We start from the raw sequence: 20,207 nt of genomic DNA on the forward strand, positions 1-20,207 counted from the left end.
TGTCAGGATAGATCTCTCTTACTTGAGAGAGAGTCCATCAACCTCATTATTCTAGTCGAGCCTTCAGTTGATTGAGTGAAGTTCATCCATGTTAAGGAAGGAACCTGCTTTACTCCGTTTACCGATTCAGATGTTAATCTCAGCAGAAACACTCACAGGTGCACCCAGAACAGTATTTGACCAAACATCAGGGCATTTCTTGGCCCAAGTCAAGTTGACAAATAAATTTAACTATCACGACAATTAGAGTCCTAAATTGGTAATTACAATTGTTCTTCATTTATTTAAATTATTGTTTTTAACTTCAATTCTACATGTAAAAAATTAAAGTACAATTTATTAACCAATATTAAATATGACAACATCAATACTAGAGACCAAATAGGTATTTCTTTGCCATTTTAAAAGCTTTTTTCCTAACTTATCCTTTTTTTCTCATAAGGCACAGGTAACATCCTCTATATCGATACATTAATATTAAAGTCTATAATGGAATCTTTGCTTAACAAAACCCAACAATGCAGGATCTACTGCAACAGCATTGCCCAGTTCTTGTCTATGCAATTCGATCATTTATACATTCAAGTTCAAATTATGTATTAGCTTAAGTTCTCAACTTGTTACTTGGGGTAATAAAACAAGTCAGATTATGATAATAATATCCAATTTATTTTAAAGATATGGGAGATATTTGATAACCAACTATTAAAAAATTCTGAGTGTAATATTGGCAGAAGGAACAAGTGAAGTACAATTAAAATTCTGGAGTGAAAAAGAAATGTAATATACACCATGTGACTACTGTATCTATTTTTTCTTCTTTACAGTACAAACATGGCAAATCTTTATTTACTTGAATAGGCTTTAATGTATGTTCATCTGAAAGTTTTAATAGATGTGATTTTTCCTTAGAGTATAAAAATATTCATATTAACCACATATTATCCTTTTGAAGGCTTTTCTGAATTTTAAAAGAGAGACTTGAAGTGCATTCTGATCTATATTAAATTGTTTATTTTGTAATGACAAGCCTTATGACATTATGTCTTACAATATTATGTGTACTGATCTCCTGAGGGCCTCTTGGTTTAATAAATTGTCATCCAACTGGGAGGTGATTTTTCTTCTTGACATTAAAAAATTCCACTCCAAAGTAAAGTGCTGTCATAATGTGAACCTTAATTTAAATTAACTAAAGTTTAAAAGTCAGAGATTTCTAAGAGCAAAACAGAATTCAAACAACTTTAGTCACATGAATATTCTATAAAATTGTGTTATTTTCATTTTTGTTAAAGTTTGTGTAACAAGAAGTTAATATAAATATTGTTGGGTATTATTTTATACACAAGATATTCATATTGCTAGCTCAAATAGAAATGAAAGCCCTTCTAAGCTATTTTAAACATTTAAATAACATATATTAGCCCAAGAGAGAAATCTGAGAGTGATATTTCCAAGTAATGGTGTGATTCATTAACAACGATAACCTAAATGAAATGAAAAACAGTTAAAAGACACCAGAGTGGTTGAAAGAATGTTCCTATAAACTTGAGGTGCTTTGCTGACTGAATCAAAGCCTCAGGTGGACGGACATCTGTGCCCAGAAAGCCCTGCTCAATGTCTGCTAAGGGACCAGTTTAGAAAACGTGAATATTTCTGTCCTAGAAGCTTTCTTGGTAAGGTGTTTACTACTTAGCATGTGGATATATGTTGAAATTGATGCATGTTAATTGCTTATTTTAAATTATAACCACTATTGCTGTATGATTTCTATTTATTCAGAAATCAGCATATTTTATTGCAGTATACCAGTATACTCTGTTAATCTTAAACTATATATGTATATTCAATCCTCATTCTTTTTCTTGTCCTACATTGCCAGTCACTCCTCAGTGTAACATTACATCTACAGAAATGTGCTTTTGGCAAGTTGAGTGAACTATCATTCTCTGAATTCAAGTTTGTTTCCTCATATCTAATATTTAGTCATTAATTCACTTTTATAATTTGCAAGCTTTTGAAGACATATGCAGTCTTTTCTTTTTATTCAAATCTTGTTGAATTAACTCTTCGACAAAGGAAGCACATCATTCAAACCGGAATGAGGCACTCCCTTCGACTCTCCCAGCTAGTATTTGGAATGTTTAGTTAGCAACTAATCAACTGTCATCTTTTATCAGTCTTTCAGTTGTAGCTCCTGATATATAAAGTTTAATCTCACTCAACATGCAGTAAATTTGAGATACCAGAAGAATTCTTATTATACTTTTAAGCCCCATAATATTTAGTTGGACATTTTAAGATTTATTTCAAACTATGGGAAAACTATCTCTAGAAAATATTTCAGGAATATTCTCCAAATCACTTGCTTTTAGCATTGCAGAAAGGGTTTCTTCCAGTCACTCAGAAACCAAAATTTAAGTAATTGTAGTTAATGAGTGGCTAACATTGTTGTTATTTGAACTGTGTCACAAGAAAGATTTAACAGTTGTGAATTTGAACTTATTTGGAAATAAAATCTTTGATAATGGCCTAGTTAAGGTGGGGTTCTTAGGGTAGACTCTAATCCAATACGACTACTGACCTTGTAAAAAGGGTAACACCATCAACAAAGCAGAGGCAGGCTGTTAGGAGCTAGGAGAGAGTCATTCATCTCCATCATGTCCCCAGAAGGAAGCGGTTCTGCTGACACCTTGATGTGGGACTTCTCATTGTTCAAGCCAACCAGACTGTGTTGCTTTGTCCTAGCAGCCTTAGCAAACTAATACAGTTACTTAGCACAAATTCAATAAACCTTACTTAAATCTGTAGGTTTCAAAATACTACTTTATTAATTCAAAGTGGAAAACTTATTTATGTATTTGCACTTTATATTATTGCAATGGAATCACATTGAAAATAATATTATGGGTGTTTACAGAAATTTAGAATATGGCTAAAATGTAACAATATATGGGTACTTTTGACACCGCTTATTTATCTTCTAAGTGCATGCTGCATTGATCCTGAGGTGGTTCATACAATTACAGTTCAACTCTTCCCATCGAGAAGAGTTGGGAAAATAAAAACAAAATGAAAAACAGAGGCGAACTTAAAATTTAAGTGAATTAACACAGTTGTCATTGGCCTACGTAACTGTCTGTATTATGTGAGATTAATCTTAGATAACAAGCAACAAAAAGACTAATGATTATGACAAAGGACACAGTGCAATGATTCATTTGTTGTCTTTAATCCACTCTGTCACACTGATTAACTCATTTCTGACCTAATGTTCTTCCAGAGATAAGATAGATATTCTGAAACTTTCCTCACTGTGCTGTGCTATGCATTTCCGCGCTTTTGTCTTATATGCTGGCTTTTCTTTGATGCTAGGAGCTGCAGAGCATTTTATGCATCTAGGCGTAAGAGGTACAAAAGCTTTTAATCACACTAATTCCTCTAACTGTTCCTAATCTATATCTAAGTCTTTCATCTGTTCTTATTCTGACACAGCTGCTGCTCCGCAAGAAAAAAGAAAACGAGACTCTTGAATCTACTTCAACTGAACTGAACTTGGAACTTAAATACCATAATCACTGCCTTTCCCTTTCAATGGCAATACTCTGACCAGAGTGGGCACTAACACGTCTGTGGTGAGGGGTGGACAGTAGAGTCTCACTGCACAGTAGCTCTCTACAGGCAAGTACAAATTTCAGGGAAATTACTTTAAAAACTAAACAAATTTGTATGTTGCATAGGTGAAGTGTCCCTAGAAGAAATGTAGTTGGTGGTTAAGAGTGAAGTGTTGATGCTTTGGGGCTTTAGATGTATGGAGTAAATTAAAATAATAAATCAGGTTATTTTAGAGGTACTAATGGCCATGTGGAAGAGTAGGCTAGAAAGTGCTTTCTCTGAGACATTACAGAAAAACATGCCAGAAACTCCTAATATGATGCAGAATGACAATTTTTAAATGTACTTAAATGATTTAAAATAAATGCACATTCATTAATTGATTCGGTGTATTAACATTATTTTGTAGCTACAGTATAGTGGCTATAAATAACTAAAATAATTACACAGAAAAAAGTTTTCTATCTTTAAATATTCTCAAACAAAATATATAAATATTCCAGAATGTTTTTGATCAAGAGATTTTTACATTGACACTCCAATTCTCAATTTGAAGATTTTGATAATTTTAAGAGAGATAGATGTTAACAATTTAACAATTAATTTGTATATTACATATATTTGTTTACAAATTATTTTCCTCCATAGATTATTTTAAATGTGAGTCTTTAGATTAACAAACCCTTGTGAAATTTTATGTACCTGTTTAAGATTATTAAAAAGTACTTATGCTCCAGAAGAATTACATTTTGATGATGATACTACTATATTAAAAATGTTAATAAAAGAGATATTATTTATTAAATACTTAATTAAAACTCTGTTTTCTATATAAATATATCAATATACCTGTAGATATATATTATTGTATAAGTATCTATATATTAATACATAAATATATAGATAACATATAACTTATTTTATAGAACCTTCCTAAGATTAAAAATCTAATCAGAAAAGGGATTAATGGAAATTGAATAATTTATAGTTAATAGTCCAGTAACTTTAAGTAGTAGAGTCTTTATGCTTTGAAGAGCATCCCTATTTAACTTTAAACCCTACATTATATTAGTACTCCAAATGCAATATTTTTTACTTTCTCTTTTACTAATTTTATTTAACCTTGCAACAACTATTGCTTACTTTGGCTCAAACACATAGTAATATTTCTTTGGTATCAAGATTATTGGGAAAGAGGAGGCAAGAGAAAATCTTCATAGTCATCTGTGAAATGAAACTAACTTTGCTGCATCCCCAGAGCTTCAATTCTCACAGTGCCCCAGGGGATCATAGGAGAGCCTCATTAGAAATGAGTAAGTGTTTTGGAGATTAAACCTTTTTTATCTTGATACTGTTTTCTTTAGCTGCGCAGAAGCATTTAATTTTGATGAGATCCCATTTGTTTATTCTTTCCTTTATGTCCCTTGCTCTACGGGATGTATCAGTAAAAATATTGCTGCGTGGAATACCTGAGATTTTCCTGCCAATGTTCTCCTCCAGGACTTTAATGGTTTCAGGGCTTATATTTAAGTCTTTTATCCACCTTGAATTTATTTTGGTGTATGGTGTAAGTTGGTGCTCAAGTTTCATTTTTTTGCATGTAGCTGTCCAGTTCTCCCAACACCATTTGTTGAAAAGGCTATCTTTATTCCATTTTATGTTACTGCCCCCTTTGTCAAATATTAATTGACTGTAGAGAGTTGGGTTTATTTCTGGGCTCTCTGTTCTATTCCATTTGTCTATGTGCCTTTTTTGTTCCAGTACCAGGCTGTTTTGATTATAGTGGCCTTGTAATACAGTTTGATATCAGGTATTGTGATCCCTCCTACTTTAATCTCCAAAATATACAAAGAACTCACTCGACTCCACTCAAAGAAGATGAGCAACCCAATTAAAAAATGGGCAGAAGACTTGAACAGACACTTCTCCAAGGAGGACATACAGAGGATCCAGAAACACATGAAAAGATGCTCGATATCCCTAGCTATCAGAGAGATGCAAATTAAAACCACAATGAGATACCACTTTACACCAGTCAGAATGGCTATCATAAACAAAGAAACAAACCACAAGTGCTGGAGAGGTTGTGGGGAAAAGGGGACCCTGGTTCACTGTTGGTGGGATTGCAGACTGGTACAACCAGTATGGAAAACAGTATGGAATTTTCTAAGAAAACGAAAAATGAACGTGCCTTTTGACCCAGCAATTCCACTGCTAGGATTGTATCCTAAGATCCCTAAAACACCAATCCAAAAGAACACATGCACCCCTATGTTCACAGAAGCACAATTTATGATAGCCAAGAGTTGGAAGCAACCTAGATGCCCATCAATAAATGACTGGATCAAAAAGCTATGGTATATTTACACAATGGAATTCTATGCTGCAGAAAGGAAGAAGGAGCTCCTACCCTTTGCAACATCATGGATGGAACTGGAAAGCATTATGCTGAGTGAAATAAGCCAGGTGGTGAAAGACAAATACCATATGATATCACCGTTAACAGGAATCTAAACAACCAAGCAAGCAAAATATCACCAAAGATACTCAAATACAGAACAGGCTGACAGGGTCCAGAGGGAAGAGGGGGGAGAATCATAGGGGAAAAGGGGATGGACTCACATGAACAAGTATAAAGGACACATGGACAGTAACTAAGGTAGGGGGCGGAAATGGGAGGGAGGTGGGGAGCATGGGGAAAGAGGGCAGGGCTGGGAATATAAGACAGAAAACTGTACTTAAACAAGAATTAAATAAACATTAAAATTAAAAAAAGAAGAAATGAGTAAGTGGGTTTAGATAAGTAACTGGCCTGAGATCACACGACTTGTGCGTGACGGACTGGAAAGTCAGATGCATAGTGTATTCACTCCAAAGGTTGTATTACAAAGCTCTGTGATTGATATCTTTTAAAAGTATTCCTGTTTTAAAGAAAAACTTGATTAATCAGAATAGAACTAGTCTAAAACCATCATTAAACCAGATTTGTTTTAAGCACACAATAGACCTAACAGGGAATTACAATAAGAGGGCTGATTTAAAAAGTCTGTATGGCTGAAGAGAATATCAACAAAATGAAAAGGGAGTTAGCCACACGGGAAAACACAGTTACCAAATGATAATTTGGACAAGGGTTTGACCTTCAAAATATGGAAAGAACTCACACAACTCCACAACAGGAAGACAAGCAATCCAATTAAAAAATGGGCAAAGGACCTGAACAGACATTTATTTCTTCAAGGAGGAAGTACAGAGGGTCCATAGACACATGAAAGGATGCTCAGCAACACTAGCCATCAGAGATACAAATTAAAACCTCAATGAGATGCCACTTCACACCAGTCAGAATGGCCATCATAACCAAGTCAACAAAGAAGTGCTGATGAAGTTATGGAGAAAAGGAAACCTTAGTGCACTGTTGGCGGGCATGCAGACTGGTGCAGTCACTGTGGAAAACAGTATGGAATTTCCTACAAAAAAAACTAAAGATGGAACTGCCTTTTGATCCAGCAATCCAACTCCTGGGATTATATCCTAAGAATTCTGAATCACCAATTGAAAAAGAATGTATGCACCCCAATGTTCACAGCAGTATTATAGCCAAGTAATGGAAATAGCCTCAGTGTTCATCAGTAAATGAGTGGATCAAAAACTATGGTACATTTACACAATAGAATACTATACAGCAGAAAGAAAGAAGGAGATCCTACCCTTTTCCGAAGCATGGATGGAACTGGAGAGCACTATGCTAAGTGCAATAAGCCAGAAGGTGAAAGACAAATACCATATGATCTCACCTATAAAATGAATCTAATCAATAAAACAAACAAATGAGCAAAATAGAAATCAGAGACTTGGAAATAAAGCACAAACTGATAGTAACCAGAAGGGAGGGGGTGGGGGGTAATGGAGGAAGAAGAGGAAGGGACAAACCAAGGAACACAAATTGAAGACTCAGACATGGAAAACGGAAGTGATTGACTGTGGGAGCGGATGGGGAATGGGGTAGAGGTGAGCAATGAGGAAAAAAGCAGGACAACTATAATGGAACAACAATAAATTAAAAAATAAAAACAGAAGTATGTACAAAACACCTCTTTCTTTGGAGTAATACATTTTTATTTTTAGTGTGCTTTCTATGTCTCTGAAATATAGCTATGACACCATGAATTACATGTCAGTAAATTTAATTAAAAACTTAGTGACTTTATAACTACATTAGGAAACTTGTAAGGTTAGAGTTAAATTTTGCATTTTGAAATCTCAAATAAAATATAAGAATAAGAGAGGATTCAGAAGAAAAATATATTACACAGGAAAAGGACAAGACATAAAAATTTATAGAGAAAAAAGTCTAATAAAGCTTCAGGAAAATAAGAGAAAGAAACTGACAGAATGAGAAACTACAGAAATTGAGAAAAATCTAGTTGGATACAGAAAGAAATGTGCAATGCTTAGTGTTTTTTAAAGACTACAATATATAAAGACTACAACTATATATATGAAGTTGTCTTGAGTCCTTGGACTTGAGAGACCTGTGGTAACTGACAACACATTACTTCTTCCATCAACTGTGGTCACAGTCCTGTGGGTGATAGAGCATGGCCTGTGCTTCTCTGTTCCCTCAGCCAATCTGGTCAGCAACAGCCTCAGAGAAACCCAGGGTCTTCTGTGAAATATCCAGAGCCTTCTCTCCTAGTTCTAAATGCAAGCTAATCTGAGATCAATAAAGTCAGGTTTCCTATTGCTTAAATTTCTCTCCTTGTTTTCAACATTTTCTGTATTGTTAAAATCAATCCAAATGTACAAAAGATTCATTGAGAATTTAATTTAATGAAACAAAGGAAAAATAATCAAGATTCCTTATTTTACTATGTTTGATTTCATTATATCCTCTTCTCTATTTGCCTCCCTTTTTTATTTTTCTACTAAAATTTGATATCTTTGATAAAATACTTTATAGATTACAAAAATATGTATTTAAAATGCCAAGGTTGCAAGCAGTATTTCCACCAAATAACTATTATATATTTTTTAGTTTAAAAAACAACATTATATATTTATTTAAATAATTTATATAAGAATATATATATTTAAGAAATCATTATATATTTTTAATTTTTAAAAACAACAACAAATCATCTTAAACTAATTTGTGTATGGTTTCCTTGGATATTTAATGTTATGTAACTTAAATGTGTACAGAAATATATTTGGACTTAATGATGTATCAGATCAATAGATATCCAATACATTTTTTCTTTCTCTGAAAGAAAAAATATAGCTATCATTAAATATTTTAAAAATGCATTGGACCTGGCTGGTGTGGCTCAGTAGATTGAACACCAGACTGCAAAACAAAGGGTAATAGGTTCTATTCCCAGTCAGGGTGCATGACTGGGTTCCAGGCCAGATACCCACTGAGGGTTGTGTGAGAGGCAACCACACAATGATGTTTCTCTCATTCTTTTTCTCCCTCCCTTTCACTCTCTCTAAAAGAAATAAATTATGTCTTTAAAACTATATATTGCAAAAAATCAATTTATGCCTTGAGTATCGTGGGGCATAAATCAACTGGATAAAAGTTATAAATATATATATTAATTATACATAAGATTTTTGTAATTAGACTTTTAGGTTTTTAAAAATAATTGCATTAACATTGTCATCTAGAAAAGACTTCCCAGGCCCTGGAGCTGACAATGGGCAAAGCTGATCAGTCCCATGGCAATGGTACTTGGGGAAATTCACATATTGGCGAGTGAGTTGAAGTATATGATCCCCACTACTAATTTTAAGTCCTTTGATGTTAGATTGATATCTAGATAAGTTTTATAAAAACACAACATCATACATAGTGGTAGATAAACATAATGGTTTAACAAATATTTTATTGCAAATTTCTAATATTAAAGTGTAAGTAAAAATAACTTGAAACAAGTTAATGTATGGTTTAATTTTTTAAAAATTGCCCTTAACAATGTCTGAGTGCTCCATGATCCACTTTCAATAAAAAAGGAAGCCTGGAATTGCTATAGTGGACAATCCACGTGGAAATGGATAATGGTCACTCCATTATCCCATCATTCCACCTTATTGAGGAAAGAAAAATATACCTGTATACAATTGAGAAAAAATAATAAGGGTTGTAAATCCTTAATTAGAAACAGGCTTCAATTATTACACTTTCCTTATAATCTTAAACATATTTGTCTGTTACTTTAATTCTTTAAACAAATATAGTTGGCTCTAATGATCAATATTAATAGGGAACTTACAAGTTTTAATGGACTTAAAATGCAAAACAAATTATTTTGGTGTTAACCTTTTAAAATATAATTAAAACATAATTGGCAAGTAATTAATATGATGAGCTTCCAAAACATGAAATTAATTTTACTATCAAAATGTAGTGCCAATGACAAACATTCTTTCTGGAGAAGAGCAAGTACAACTGTGTAGTATCTGTGACTGTGGCACATGAGAACGAACTATTTGAGGTACATTGGAATTATTCACCTGGAAATTCTTATTAAGCAGAATTGTTTCCTCTGTAAGATATAATTGATTTATAAGGATAGACATTTGAATTCATAATTTTATAGTTTCCTGCCCAAAGTGAAAAGAAAGGGTTATTTTAAGTGCAGAGAATAGGGAGGTGTATTCAAAAAGCCATGGTGTGGTGGTGTGACAACCAACCATCCCTGGAAGCGTTGTGCCTGGAACCAGGTGGTTTTGTAATTCTGGAGCATTTCATAGTTGAAAGTCAGTTATCTAACACAGTTTTAATTGAGTGATTGTTATTCTACCATTTGCTCAGTGGTGAGTTGAATGTAACATAAGTTCTGTGTACATGCATGATTAGACATCCATATATGAATGATGGATGATAAATTCTTTTAAATAGGAAAATGTCAAAGAATGTTACATTGAATAGTTTGAAGAGCCCAGAAAAAATCTAAGATAAGATAGCTTAAAAAGGCCATGTAAATTGTTCCCTGATAATGTCTCAGAAATGATTTACTTATGAAAGAAACCATTCGCTCTTTAGACAATTAACCAAACCACATACGTGGCTCCTAACTGGCTACTACATTTCTTCCTCAAAGATGACCTCATGGGCTAGTTCTGTTTCCTAAGTTGATCCATCTTACTCACAACATGAACTTTGAAAGTTATGCTTCTTAGTAAAAAATAGCGCTTGAGTGATATATATTTCTGTGCATTTTAGAAAATAAAAAATGACAAAGTAAAGGCATTAGCGTTTTGGATGTATAGTCCTCGTCTGAGTAGAATGGGGAGGTGTCTTGAGGAGCGAAGATCACCTTTACTGATTGCCTTTGACCTTAAGAGTTTGTGATTTCCATGGATATGATTGCTACACACTGGAAACATGACCTTATTTATAAATGTGTCATCTTATGGTTTATCGCTCATTTTACATTTAGGACTAATGCAAATTTATCCCTGGCAAATGTTTAGTGCTCAGAATGAAAGCTTATAATTTCTTATTTCTGACTTTCACACTAAATAAAGAAAATAAAAGAACTCAAAACAAATTTACAGAGAATTGTTTAATTTCATCATTTTATTTCCCATGTTGTGTTTCTGCTCACCTTATAAAATTTATGTGCATTATTTCCAGTTTTGTGAGTTTTAGTGCTATGTTCATTTTTCTTATATTTTAATTTCATGCTAAGTTTTCTTTTTGTTTTTTCTCCTGAGCCCTCTTTCAATTCTACATAATCAGAGTGAAGAAAATTACCAACTACAACAGAATCTTTGGAAGGCTTAATTTCACTTTTAAAAGGCGGCCCCTTTGAAATGACTTTTTGTCAATTATAAAGACAGCAAAAATATAAACAAAAACTCTCTATAAGAATATGTGCTGATTCATCAGAATGATAGTAGAGATGGAGAAAAGTAAATGTGAACAAAAAGTAAATGTGAACATAAAGTAAATATACCTTTTTCATGGACATTTAATGAAGTTGCTTAGTGTAAGTTAGTCATCAGGTCAACAAGATGACCAGAAAATTTATGAGGATGGCTTCATACATATTTGAACCTAAGTAAGTAGGATGCAATAGAAGTCAATTGTATATTGACCACATCCCTTGTAGTTTGCCATTCCTTAAAAAAATAACATTTTCAAATATTTAGAGTAACATAGTATTAGTTTGTAATTAATCACTACTCCTTTACCTAAAATCACCTGCTCTTTTTATGCGAATCTATGTCGCTGAGAGAGGTCATCATTCCAAATGGAAAACCAACACTATTTCCTTTCTTCAATGCAGTGGCAGAAAGAAAAACATGCTGAATGCAAGCTTTAAGCTATTAACACTTTTACTGTTGTCAGTGATTATCCCAGTGAATTGGAGTGCCAGCGGTTCAGTTTAGTCTGCATTGTCCCTGGGAGTCCTACACCAGGGCTTTACGGAAAGGTGGCCTGCAGCGGCCATCATGGCTCTGGGGTCACGGAGTATTGTCAAATTTAGCTAACTCGCCACATGGAAATATCGTAGAAATGCTAGATTGGGACTACCGTATTAACAATATCAAAGTTCAGTTGATTTAATACAATGTATTAAATTATCACTGGAAATAATCATATTGAAACAACTTTCATTTGTGTGTAGATTCTAAAACTCATCACTTATATTAAATGGACACTTCGACTAACTGAATATCTTAAAGTCCCCTGGGGCTTGTTACCAGGATGTGTTCACAGTCTACATTCTTCCCCTGGATTATAGTATTGTATCTATAGTACAGATTCTATACTCCATAAGTCACCATTTTTACACATTCAGAGAAAACATGTCTCCGTAAGTCCAAGCTTGTATATCACACAGCGTATTTATTATTGACTATTTGATAACTCTAAGTTATATAAATATAACATGTAAAATGATAACATTTTTTAAGTTTGCCTTCTTATACCTTCAATACCTGTTTTCTTTATACTGTCTACAAAGCCAGGAATAGAAGACTTTCTTTTTCTTTCTTTCTTTCTTTTCTTTCTTTCTTCTTTCTTTCTTTCTTTCTTTCTTTCTTTCTTTCTTTCTTTCTTTCTTTCTTTCTTTCTTTCTTTCTTTCTTTCTTTTTTCTTTCTACCATTGAATTCTAAAATTCTCCTCATCCTCACTTCAAATATGAATATTCACATTTTAAATGCATGTTCTTCTCATTCTCTCCCCCCTCTGACTCATCTCAGGCTTTCCACTATGACACACAAGTCCATGATATGTTTACAGCTTAGGAAATAACTGTGATGACCTCTTCCTTGTGAAGATCACTCTGCATACAGGTCTTCTGAATAACTCTCGAAAATTGCATGATGCTTGTATTAGGTCTTTCCATCTGTGAAATAACTGTTTCAGGAGAATAAATGGTTTATCACTTTGTATATCCTTTAAAGGGAATACATATCCCCTGAATTTTGTGCTTTCAAAAAAAGTTATATCCCAGATTATCTTTTTGAAAGGAATTATGATTTTTAATAAGAAATTAAAAGGCTCTACAGCAATAATAGCAAAAATGGAATAATAGCATGCATTGGAAAATGGGTATAACTCTTACTCCTGTGAAGGGATCCTACAGAAAGAACTATGGAGTATGCAGGTCATTAAAACATAGGAAAACTTACCCTGGCTAGTGTAGCTCAGTGGATTGATCACGGGCCTGGGAACCAGATGATCGAGGTTCGATTCCCAGTCAGGGCACATGCCTGGATTGCAGGCCAGTTCCTGGCAGGGGCCAGTTCCCAGCAGGGGATGCATGAGAAGCAACCACGCATTGATGTTTCTCTTCCTCTCTCCTTCCCTTCCCCTCTAAAGATAAATAAATAAAATATTTTTAAAAAACATAGGAAAACTCAAGGGAAATAGCATTATAATTTTATTTAGAGGATGAATCTCTGCATGCATTAAAGCCCCTGATGCAGTGCTTTAATCTCATTTTCTAAAAAATATGAGGTTCTATCCTGCCTCACACAGGTTATCACAGGTATATGGCCTTTACGTTGTGCAAAACAGCTGGCACACTGAGTGTGTAACACTCATAGGACTCAAATTATGTTCTGAACATGGAGAATGACTTTTCCTTTTATAGAGAGGTGCATGGTTGTTCTATATGTTCAAAGGTAAGTATGATGACTTTGCCCGATAGTTACTTTTGCAAAAACAAGGAGTTTAAATAGGCAATAAAACAGATTCTTAACTTCAATTTATTTGGTAGATAAGGTTAATGTTTTCAGTATCTCTAAGGGGCATGATTTTGAAAAATCAACTTAATGTAGGAAAAAGCATTAATCTCAGAATGAATATTACACATACGAAGAGAGTCACGTGGATTGTAGGCTCAAGTTATCCCTGGTTGTCAAGACAACTGTGGTTTTATTTTCCCTATTAAACAAGCTTCTCCCTTTCCCTGAGTTGTACCTTGGATGTTAAGTAGCTTGCCATGTCCTCCTGCAAAGAATTTTAGGACGCTGTTCTCCTGAGAGCTAATCGATACATGAGATTTCCCATGATGATAAGCCAGACAGATACACCATGACCTAATTTTCTTTTCATCTATCCAGTAAATCAACTGTGAAAATCAGAACTGACCCATGTAGTTGGGGGTTAAAAGTAATCACAGCTGACCTAATCAAGATTAAGAAGTCATCTATCTTTAAAAAAAAGAAAAGAAAAAAAATACCAAACCAGGAAGAAGTTAATGATACTTTAATGAACCCTACTTAGATTTTGCATTCACTTGTTATAGGCGAATATAGATTGCAGAGGTGAGAGATGGGGACTTTTTATATAGGCTAATTATTTGCAAGATAGAATTAAGATATAAAGACAATGACAATGTAAATTTAGTAGACTCTATCAAAGCTAAAAAGTCTAATATTTTATCATATTTTCATTTTTGCTCAGAACAATTTCTGACACCTTTTCTCTTGATATTCTTAAAATAGTACAAATTATTTTTATTTTCATTATATTCTAACCACTATATTATTTGTATGTACTTTACACAAATCTTGAGCAGTCACAAGAGTTTAAAGTTAAGGTTATATGAGCTGCAAAAAATTAGTAAGAAAAAAGAGCATGGAAAAAAGCATTATATTAGAGTGCTCAGTATTAAAAATTTTCCTTCAAAGGGAGAGTGATAATATCCATATTCAGAATAGCATAAGAATTACTAAAATAGTAAAAACAGTGCAACACTTTACACAGTAAATAATAGACATTTTTCCTGTATTTTTTTGTCAATTTTAGTAATTCAAATGAAATGACTTCACTGGAAGGCGATGGTCAAAGAAAATGTTTTATGAGATGTGAATCCGGATGGACACACTTAAAAGCTTTAGACTTTGGATAACTTGAACACCTGCTGTTTATAGTGATCAATATGAGAGAAAGTAGATATCAATAAGCTTAAGTTCATTGATTAGAGTGAAAATAAGCATAGGGTATCCTAAGGGAAATGTTTTAACTCACCACTGATTTTGTGGAGTAGCAACCAGGCATAGGGAGATGTAAAAATGGTCTTTCTATACAAAGTTCAAACTTCCAAGTAAAAGTGAAGCTGCCTTGCTGGCATGTAATAATTTTGAATTTAGCTATGAATTCAAATTTTCAATTTTGAAATAGTATCTTTGTATCTCCATACCTAAGGCGCAAGAAAAATTCAAAACCATTGTTTAGAAGATAAGTGTTGATCAAAAAATACAAACACTTTCAGAGGCACCTAAATAATTTATGAAATTTTCCTTATGAAGAGCTCAAGATAGTGGAACATAACTCTACTCCAAGTCCTTAGACTCTTTGAAGGAATTAAAAATAACATAGTTGTTGAGATATAAATTCATAAGGCATGGGTTGTGAAAAAAGAAAAGCAGTGTTACTGAAGCTCTGTCCCATGTGAGAGGACGTCTTCCAAGAAGCAGGCTAATGGCAGAAAAAGAAAATGTTCCTAATAATAGGAGTGATTGTTCCTTAAGGAGCATTTGACATTCATGAGAATGTTCCTTGAGGTGAGAAAATGGGGCTGTCAGGAACACTTTTTCTATGATGATGTAGCATATTTACATTATTGACTCATCCCTGCTTGTATTCACATGAAGGATTGCATGGGCAGATTTAAATTCACAAATGTGCTTCTTAAATCTAAATATTTCAAAAAGTGTGTGTTGCATATATATTTCAACGATGTCTTTCTTACAGATAGCCACTGTAATTCAGATCTCACTAGAGCTGTGGTAAAAACAAGGATCGGATGAGAGAATATTTTGAGAGAGAATAGTTGAAGCTAAAAGTACCACAGATATTCATCTCGAGATTTAAAATAACAAGTATTTAAACTGAGAAATAAAGATGCATTTCAGAAGAAGAGCAAAGACAGCACAGGGAGACCCCATGTATGCCGCACTCAGCTTTCTTTAGTATCAAAATTTTATAATGTGTCCTGGCAGGTTCTATGGAATTACCTCATGTGTTTCCTTCAACTTTCTGATTTTTGTAGACTCATTCACTTTTTCCACGACCAAAACTTAATAACTAGCTTTTGTATAAAATACAATAGTAGCTAAGTTATGGAATATACTTATCTCCCTGTTTTTCTCCTATTGTCTTTTTTTTTCCAGGATACAATCCAGTGTATTGATTTGCATTTAGACATCAGGTTTCCTTAGCTTCCTTGATCTGTGACAGTTTCTTTCCTTTTGTTTTATGATCTAGGTACTTGTGAAGGATACCAGCCAAATAACCCCAAAACCTCTATCCTACCTGGGTATGTCTGAGTACCACAGAGGTGTTGTCCTTCTCATCCCATTGTATCAGGGAAACATAATATCCACATGACTCATTCCCAGTCATAACCTTGATCAATTGATTGATATGGTATTTGTCAGGATTCTCTCTCATAAAGCTACTGCTTTTCCTTTTCTAAACTGCATTCTACAGAAGCTAGTCACTAAGATCAGCCCACACTCCAGAGGAAGGAAATTAGCCTTCGTTACTGGGTATATATGAAAATCACCACAGTAATTAAATATTTTCAGGAAGATACTTTAAAGTTGTACAAATATTCTGCACTTTCTAAAGATTTTGAGCACAAATTCTAACATTCATGAGTCCATAGGCATGACTGTGATGCTCTGATGTGGAATTTCTAACTGTTAAAAATATCAGGGCGCACCCTGGCTGGCATAGCTCAGTGGATTGAGCATGGGCCTGCGAACCACACGATCGAGGTTCGATTCCCAAGTCAGGGCACATGCCTGGGTTGCAGGCCAGTTCCCAGCAGGGGACTCATGAGAGGCAACCATACATTGATACTTCTCTCCTTCCCTTCCCCTCTAAAGATAAATAAATAAAATATATATAAAAAATATCAAGGCACTTATTGAAGATGATAAGGAAGGCTTTATCCAAAAGGGACTACCAACGTAGGGCGGAAAGATCAGCACAACTCCAAATACAACAAGGGAAAGAGGGGATTTATAGCCAAGGAATAAGGTGTGTGAGCGGTCGGGGGAGTTGGGAGAAGGGTCAGTGGATGCAACTTACAAAGAGGAAACAGGAAGGGTAAGAGTGGATTCTGACCAAAGTAACATGACAGGACTCTTGCTATAGGTAGGCCAGTGCAATTGGGTATCACATGGAGGACTGCAGGGGATGATAATATGACCAGATCTCAAGGGTTCTAGCTAAACTGACTTAGTAAGCTTCTTCTTGACCTTGAGGATGAGACCTGGATGTGGCCCCATCAGAAGAGGATGTAAAGGAGCCTGACTGAAGTTCAGCTAAGCAGAGCTCTTGTCATTACTGTATTTCTTTTACATTTTTAAGTCAGAAAATTTCTGTAAAGATCTGAATCTTCTCTTCCATTTATTAATTCAATCCCTTGTATTAATTTGATTTCATGGATATTTGTTTAAGGGTAGGTTGTATTGACAGAACGTTCTCAGTTTAAATTTTTTGAGGTTTTCTTGAATGCCACTTTATTCCCGAAGGACCTTTTCTTTTCTGGATTTAAGATTCCGGAAGTTCTGTTCTCTCAGCACTTGAAAAATAATATGGTGTTTGCTTCTCACTTTTACGGTTTCTGATACAAAATCTGCTCTCATTTCAATTGTTTTCCACCCTGCAGGTAAGTATGATTTCTGCTGGTTTCAAGATTTTTTTCCTTGATCTTTATTTTTCAATAGTTTGGTTATGAAGATCTGTGGCATGCACTTAGTTTTATTTATCCTGCCTGGTGTTCACTTATCTATTTTTTTGCAGGTTTATGTACTTTCATCAAATTTCAGAAAATTTAGCTTATTACTTTTTCTTTAGTTCACTCTTTTTCTCCTCTTCCTTTATAACTCCTGTGATACAGATATTAGATTCTTCATTATGGTCCTTCAGGTTTCTGAGGTTTTGTTCACTGTTTTCAGCCTATTTTCTCTCTTTAGATTGAGCAGTTTCTAAAGTTCTACTTTTTGTTCACTGATTCTTTCTTTTATTTTCTCAATCCTTCTCTCGAGTGTACTCAGTATTTACTTCTTTTGCTTCCACCCCTCCCCACCCTCCACCCCCCGTCACTCATTCCTAGCCAGGGCTAGGGTTTTCTCCCTACTTCTCTCCTACTCTTTTTGCTACAGTGCCTTTCCACCGATGCCCACAGACGACATTTTTCTTATCCATGAATATTAAGAGGTATCTATATACATTTATATATACTCTACTGAACTATAATATAATACGGTATAATGATACAGAGTAGTTACCTCTTACCTGTGGTTTTGCTTTCCCTGGTTTCCCTGAGAGTTATGCACTGTCAATGGTGGTCTAAAAATAGTAAATAGAACATTTTAGAAATAAACAATGTCTACGTTTAAATTGTACGTTGTCCTGAGCAGGGTGCTGAAATCCCACAGAGTTCCACTCCATTCCACTTATTACATGAATCTTCCTTTTGTCCAGTGTGTCCAGTGTATATGTACGACCCGCTCCTTAATCACTTTTTAGCTGTCTCAGTTGCCACGTGGCTTCTCAGAGAGAAAGAAGAAAGAGAGATCACATTAACACAACTTTTATATTACAGTATGTTTTACAATTTTACTTTATTATTATTTAGTTGTCACTAATTTCTTACTGTGCCTAATTTATAAATTAAAATTTATCAAGTCGAATATGTATAGGGAAAACCGTGTATGTATTTTGGTACTCTCCCTGGTTTTAGGTGTCAGTTGTGAGTCTCAGAATGTATCCCCTGTGGATAAGGAGTGACTAATTTATATATAATTATGAGATAAGCCTGGATGGATTTGTGAAGTACGTCCTGCCCTGACAAGTAAATATCAAGTGGGAAAACTTTCCAAGTGTTTTTCTGATCTTCCAAATGAGCACCTAATGGAGTTCAGGCGAAATAGCCTATACATACATGTAAATTTCTCTTTGTTTCTGGGCAGCTAGAATTTTACACTTTCATGCTACCCCATATTCAGTCTTTAGCAACTTATTAAATCTACTCATCAGATAATATGACCAGGTATCTGTTTGTCCCAGATAAGAAAATGCTTAAATTTCGTTTATACTTTCAGGTGTCTATATTTATTTAGATTTCAGGTAAGTATTTGATCTTCAGTTCTCCAATCTTTTCAAGAAAAGTCATTAATTTGCACTTGGTGTCACTTTTTAATTTTATTCTTATATTAAGACCAGGTAGCTATGAGAAGCATTCTTTTCAGCCCTGTCAAACCTAGATTGAGAGCAGAAATGTGGCACTACTTTGAGGTCAGTGTCTGAAAAAGCTGGAAAGAGTGGTGTTCCTACCCTTAGAACTACACAGACTACAGCAGAGCGATTATGAAGTGGAAACATGAAAACCAGAAATCTACCTCTTATTGTTGCTGGAAGACATCTTACTAGTACTTTATAAGTTAAATATATTAATCAAAGAGTCAAATTGTAGTTTACATAAAATCCTGAAATATGAATGACCACATTAAGGAGAATTTGTGAAGAAACTCTAAATAGTTTAAGTAAAATGATACAGTACAGAATTTTTTCTTTCAGCTACAAAAAAGCATTTGACTAGATGGATGAAAATAGTAGGATTATAATTGATATTACTTTTCTGCAGATGGAGAAAATAGTAAAATGCATATCAAGGTAACTGAGTAATTTTGCTTATAGGTAATGCTATTATATACCTTCAAAATTTAGCAGTACACTCCTTTACACTCAATTGGATAAATCAGAATTAATTTAATCATATTTTATTTGATTATAACTTAATATTTCAGTGTGTTTTATAACATAATGTTCTATGAATCTGATGAAATACGAAGCAGTATATAAAACACTGATCTGCTTAATTTCACTAATGCTATCTTCCTGAACAACTGTAGAATTGTTTTCCCTCTTTATCAAACACATTTTTCTTCAAATACAATATTGCAATTATAAGCCATACATAGAAACGTCTGTGCATTGTACTAGTGCCAATGAGTAATCTCCTGTTCAGGGCTATAAATGTTTAGTTCAGCTGTTCAGTGTATGCTTATATACACTCATATCATCCCACTCAACAAAATTTCTAAA

The sequence above is a fragment of the Sturnira hondurensis genome, unplaced genomic scaffold (genome assembly GCF_014824575.4).
Source record: "Sturnira hondurensis isolate 20B ecotype Veracruz unplaced genomic scaffold, ASM1482457v3 Scaffold0014384, whole genome shotgun sequence".
Lineage (NCBI taxonomy): Eukaryota > Metazoa > Chordata > Mammalia > Chiroptera > Phyllostomidae > Sturnira > Sturnira hondurensis.